Here is a 6,000-nt window from a genome sequence, read left to right on the forward strand (position 1 = left end):
GGATAAATCAAGGTAACTTTTCATAGATAGTGTTTTGTTTACCTTATTATCGAAATCAGGCACGTGAGCTGATCCTTCACCGTACCCTTCTACAATTCCTTGGTTCCGTTACAGTGATTGAGGAAAATGGAGGTGAGTGCATGTTGGTGGGTGGGTGGATTTGCAGGCGGAAATGTTGGACTCTGTCATTCCTTGGTGGCGATGATAGATACCAATCCCAGAATAGTTCCATCTATTTATGCATCCATTCGATGCTGTGGGACATTGGCACGATAAGCCTCTCTCGGCACCAGCACAAATCACATCTTTTACATGAGCTGTTGGCGGGTACGCAGCTCGTCCCAGACTGACTCTTGCCCCCACCTCTTCCTACATGCCACTCACATTTTGCGCGCGCCGCGGTTTCCGTTCCCGCAACGCCTTTTATACATATAAAGAACTAATAACCCTAAGTGAGGATCAGTAAACACAGAGTAACAAGACATTTTGAACAAAACATATCATTTGCACATATTGACAATTCTACATAAAATTATTTAAACAAATTTTCAGTTATATACAGGGTGAGTCACCTAACATTACCGCTGGATATATTTCGTAAACTACATCAAATACTGACGAATCGATTCCACAGACCGAACGTGAGGAGAGGAGCTAGTGTAATTGGTTAACACAAACCATAAAAAAATGCTCGGAAGTATGTTTTTTAACACAAACCTACGTTTTTTTTTAAATGGAACCCCGTTAGTTTTGTTAGCACATATGAACATATAAAAAAATACGTAATCAGTGCCGTTTGTTGCATTGTAAAATGTTAATTACATCCGGAGATATTGTAACCTAAAGATGACGCTTGAGTACCACTCCTCCGCTGTTCGATCGTGTGTATCGGAGAGCACCGAATTACGTAGGGATCCAAAGGGAACGGTGATGGACCTTAGCTACAGAAGAGACTGGAACAGCACATTACGTCCACATGCTAACACCTTTTTATTGGTCTTTTTCACTGACGCACATGTACATTACCGTGAGGGGTGAGGTACACGTACACACGTGGTTTCCGTTTTCAATTACGGAGTGGAATAGAGTGTGTCCCAACATGTCAGGCCAATAGATGTTCAATGTGGTGGCCATCATTTGCTGCACACAATTGCAATCTCTGGCGTAATGAATGTCGTACACGCCGCAGTACATCTGGCGTAATGGCGCCGCAGGCTGCCACAATACGTTGTTTCATATCCTCTGGGGTTGTAGGCACATCACGGTACACATTCTCCTTTAACGTACCCCACAGAACGAAGTCCAGAGGTGTAAGATCAGGAGAACGGGCTGGCCAATTTATGCGTCCTCCACGCCCTATGAAACGCCCGTGGCCGGTGTTTGTTACAACACGCAACTGAACGTCGGAGGTTTCAAGCGTCAACTTTAGGTTACAATATCTCCGGATGTAATTAACATTTTACAATGCAACAAACGGCACTGATTACGTACTTGTTTATATGTTCAGATGTACTAACAAAACTAACGGGGTTCCATTTAAAAAAACATAGGTTTGTGTTAAAAAACATACTTCCGTGCATTTTTTTATGGTTTGTATTAACCAATTACACTAGCCCCTCTCCTCACGTTCGGTCTGTGGAATCGGTTCGTCAGTATTTGATGTGGTTTACGAAATATATCCAGCGGTAACGTTAGGTGACTCACCCTGTATAATAAATTTTTGTTTCCCTCCAAGTGAGGCAAAGTGTTTAACTAATAAAGACAATGCATTGCATATTTGTTTACCAGGACATCAAAGTTTTTACAAAGAAAAAAGTAAACAGTCTTGTGGTATCGAATTAATCATACAGTAACTACAAAACTCAACGATGGAATGTTGAATAAAACAGAAAGCAAAATAAATCAGCAGGGCATTATAGCTATGGTGTTACAAACTAAGTAACATTACTACGGACCGCCTGCATCGCTTCCTACGTGAAATCTCCCCCTACGGCTATCTTCCAGCAGGATAACTGTTCATGTTCCAAGGTCGGAGTCGTGCTCTAGTGGTTTGAGGGACATTCTGGTGAACTCACATTGATGTCGTGGCCAGCAAATGTGCCTGATCTGTACCCATGGGCACACATATCGGGCGCCAGCTGCGTGTTCGCAAACGTGACCTGTGAGTAGAGATATCGTAACACATACTTCTGGAAATCTATCAAGTAGAATCCATGCCATGCGGAATCGCTGCTGTACAGTGATTGAGAGGTGGACCAACACGCTATTAAACAGTTGCTTATAACGTTTTGGCTCATCCGTGAGCACCTATTGGAAAATCACGGGTGCCAGTCGCACATCCTTCTTGACCAGCACTCACATATGAACACAACCAGAGCGACATTAGGTAGGTAGTATTGTCTTTACTGACCATTTCAATGCGCACTTTAATTGCGCCAGGTGGGGTTACGAGTCCTAGAAGTGTGCACGTTATTTACTGCACGTCTCGATACCACAGTGGTTGCACTGGTCTACTACAGTGCTGTCACGTGTACAGTCAAAACAGAACGAGTCACCGTGTAAGGTTTATATATGTCTTTCGCTAATGTAAATAATTCACCTTTACTGCAGTGGGACAAAGATGAATGCGCGCGCGAATAGTGAATAAGACCCTTAGTGTTTCTGCACCTACACCAATACTCTGCAGACTGCTGAGGGGTTCATGAAAGACATTACGTCCCATTGTGCCTCTTATTGTGGTTTCTTCCTGTCCCGTTCACATTTTTCGAGAATAGAATTTCCCATAAAATGGCAGTTTCAAAAGTGATCATACACCGCAGTTACGAGGACCACACCGTGGTTCAGGTCGAGAAAAACCAGTTTTCGGTTTTCATCATATTTCGATAGATTAAAGTTTTATTTAAGTACTCTGAAAACGATTTTGCTGAAAAAAATGTTTTTCGAGCATTTAAAGAGCATTTTCCTACCACTTTTGTTTATGTGCCACGCCCACTTTTCTGTCACCCACTGTCAACCCACCCACTGTCAACTCTAAGCCATACGGAGATGCCATTATTAGCAAAATAGAATGTGTAGGCCATGTTCAAAAACGTTAGGGAACAAGGCTGAGAAAACTAACTGTTGATATGAGAGGAAAACAATTATAAGATGGAAAACTGTTGACTGGACAGGGTCGGTTAACTAAAACTGAAATAGAAAACTTGCAGGTGTACTATGTGCAGGCAATTAGGAGAAATAAAGAAAATCTGGAGGCAATGAAGAGAGATGTTTGGGCCATATTCTTCCATAAGTCCTCTACTGATGATAAGCCATGTCATGGATTGTGTCGATCAGGAGAAAATTCGTGATGCAAATACAATAGGACTCAGGCAACTGGAGAATCTTATTCTCACCAGTATTCTCATCCTTCTTCTGTTATTACAGCAATTAAAACTATTTTCAGAGACTTTGCTCATCCTGACCTACTAAGGAAATGTCTGCATGGGCAGGCACAGAACCTAAATGAATGTTTCAACAGCATAATTAGGTGCCGCCTTCCTAAAACTGTATTTGTAGGCACGCATACAATGAAACTAGGAGTTCATGATGCTGTTATTAGATTCAGTTGTGGTTATATTGGAAAGTGTTGGGTACTGAAAAAGTTGGGAATTAATCCTGGTGAAAATATCACTGGGCTGCAACATTGCGATAAAATGAGGATAGGCAATGCAGACAGGTCTGCATCTAATAAGGCCAAGAAAGCAAGACAAACATCCAGGAAGGTGAAAAAGAAGCTGGAAGACCTGCTAGAGGCCAAAGAAGGGCCATCATATGCAGCAGGACAGTTTTAATTAACTGTAAGTAACAAATTTCAAAAGGTTTTTGTTTAATGTCAATTTCCTTCAAACTAAAATTTTCAGTACATATGCCCCATTATATCAGAAGCTGTGATAGATAAATGAATGAAATTTTCAGAGACTCTGCATAACACGAAAAGCCACCTCTGGTACGACATTCATTAATATTCCCCCAATTGGAAGTTCATAAAAAAATATTTTCTGCAGAAAAAACTTAATATTTTTTGTTAATAAATTTGAAAAAGTATTTCTTAAAAAGTATAAAATGGATAAAGTAAATTTTAGTACAGTTGACTGTATTAGAATCATGTAACATATAGTAAAAATATTAAGGCCCTGCATCAGATACTTTATTCAGAAATAGGTCAAATGCTTGCCTAAGTTAATATGGGTTCGATAGGCAGGGTGTGGTCCGCTTAAAAAAAAATAATACTCCCTTTCTGGAGGTTTCCAATTCACTCAAGGATATATTATAGCAACAGTGCATATGGATTGGGTGTAATGATTGCACTGACAGATCGATAGCAGAGGGGATTCTGAGTGCGCCGTGTCACGGCTCAGCTCATTTGATTTACCCGCGAGACCATTTCACTTGTTTTCGCCGCAGCGATAGGGGGCGTGGTCGCTGAGCGCTATGGGCGCTGGTGCGCGGAGCAACAGTTGTGGAGGGCGGCTCGGAGGGTATATGGCGACAGGACGGAAGCGGCGGGGAGTCAACTGGTGGCTGCCGGCTAAGGACTGCGGTCAGTGTGGCTGTTTGCGAGCTTGCTTAGCGTGGTTCTCCATGACTAGCCGTTGTTTGTTGGGCCCAGCACTCGAGTGTAACAGGAAACTGCATCGGTGTAGTTCTCGTCGCCCGGCTAGGCCGAAATTTTCATACACCTTTATCATATTTCATGATCATTACTTTATTATGGGGTCGGTACTTGTGGCCAACATTTTGTGATTTGAAATACTTCAGAGAATATCATCATGTGCCAGGTGTCTACTGTGAATAATTGTTAATTTGTTTCATAGTGTATGGCACGGTATCCACTATCATCGATCATTTTATGTAAGTTCTGTCCAAATTATTATTACATTAGACTATGTTAAAATTGGTGCGTTTAAATTGCAAATTTCCTAATTCTACTAATATTGCTTGGGATAAACTCATCTATTTCTTCATATTGCCATATTTGTGTATTGTGTTTCTCCTCGAGACTGACTGAATTCATTTTGGAACTCGTGGGCCGGCCGGTGTGGCCGAGCGGTTCTAGGCACTTCAGTCTGGAACCGCGCGACCGCTACGGTCGCAGATGCGAATCCTGCCTCGGGGATGGATGTGTGTGATGTCCTTAGGCTAGTTAGTTTTAAGTAGTTCTAAGTTCTAGGGGACTGATGACCTCAGATGTTAAGTCCCATAGTGCTCAGAGCCATTTGAACCATTTGAACACGTGGGGGAGGGGGGAGGGGTATTTAAATGAAAATTTGCTAGATAACACAACCGTCGTGAAATTGAAACCTTGACAGTGTTTACTCATGTCACCAGTCGTTAATGTTATTTCTGTCTTGTAGCTTACTTAACTGATATAAAATAATTTAGAAATTGTGTGTATTTGTCACGAAATGTGAACTGATGTCATATGACATTTGTGGTGTCACCGCCAGACACCACACTTGCTGGGTGGTAGCCTTTAAATCGGCCGCGGTCCATTAGTATACGCCGGACCCGCGTGTCGCCACTGTCAGTGATAGCAGACCGAGCGCCACCATACGGCAGGTCTAGAGAGACGTACTAGCACTCGCCCCAGTTGTACAGCCGACGTTCATAGCAATGGTTCACTGACAACTACGCTCTCATTTGCCGAGACGATGGTTAGCATTACCTTCAGCTACAATTGCTACGGCCTAGCAAGGCGCCATATTCCTTTGCTATATATATTGTGGTTATAACATGTATCATCAAGAGCGATGTTCTACAATTGTGGATTAAAGTTAAGTATTCCAGAAGCTACGTACTTTTCTTTATAGCATTCATTACGTATCCTGTTTCAGGCCTCACGCCAGCCTGCGTGAGTTTAAGCGCGTGCCTTTCGGCTTCCTCTCATTGCGTCTAGGCTGTCTTGTCTAGTCACAACAAGATTGACATTTATGTAGGGTTTACGTAAGCTTACGTGAAATC

This window comes from Schistocerca serialis, chromosome 10 (assembly GCF_023864345.2).
Source record: "Schistocerca serialis cubense isolate TAMUIC-IGC-003099 chromosome 10, iqSchSeri2.2, whole genome shotgun sequence".
In the NCBI taxonomy this organism is placed as follows: Eukaryota; Metazoa; Arthropoda; class Insecta; order Orthoptera; family Acrididae; genus Schistocerca; species Schistocerca serialis.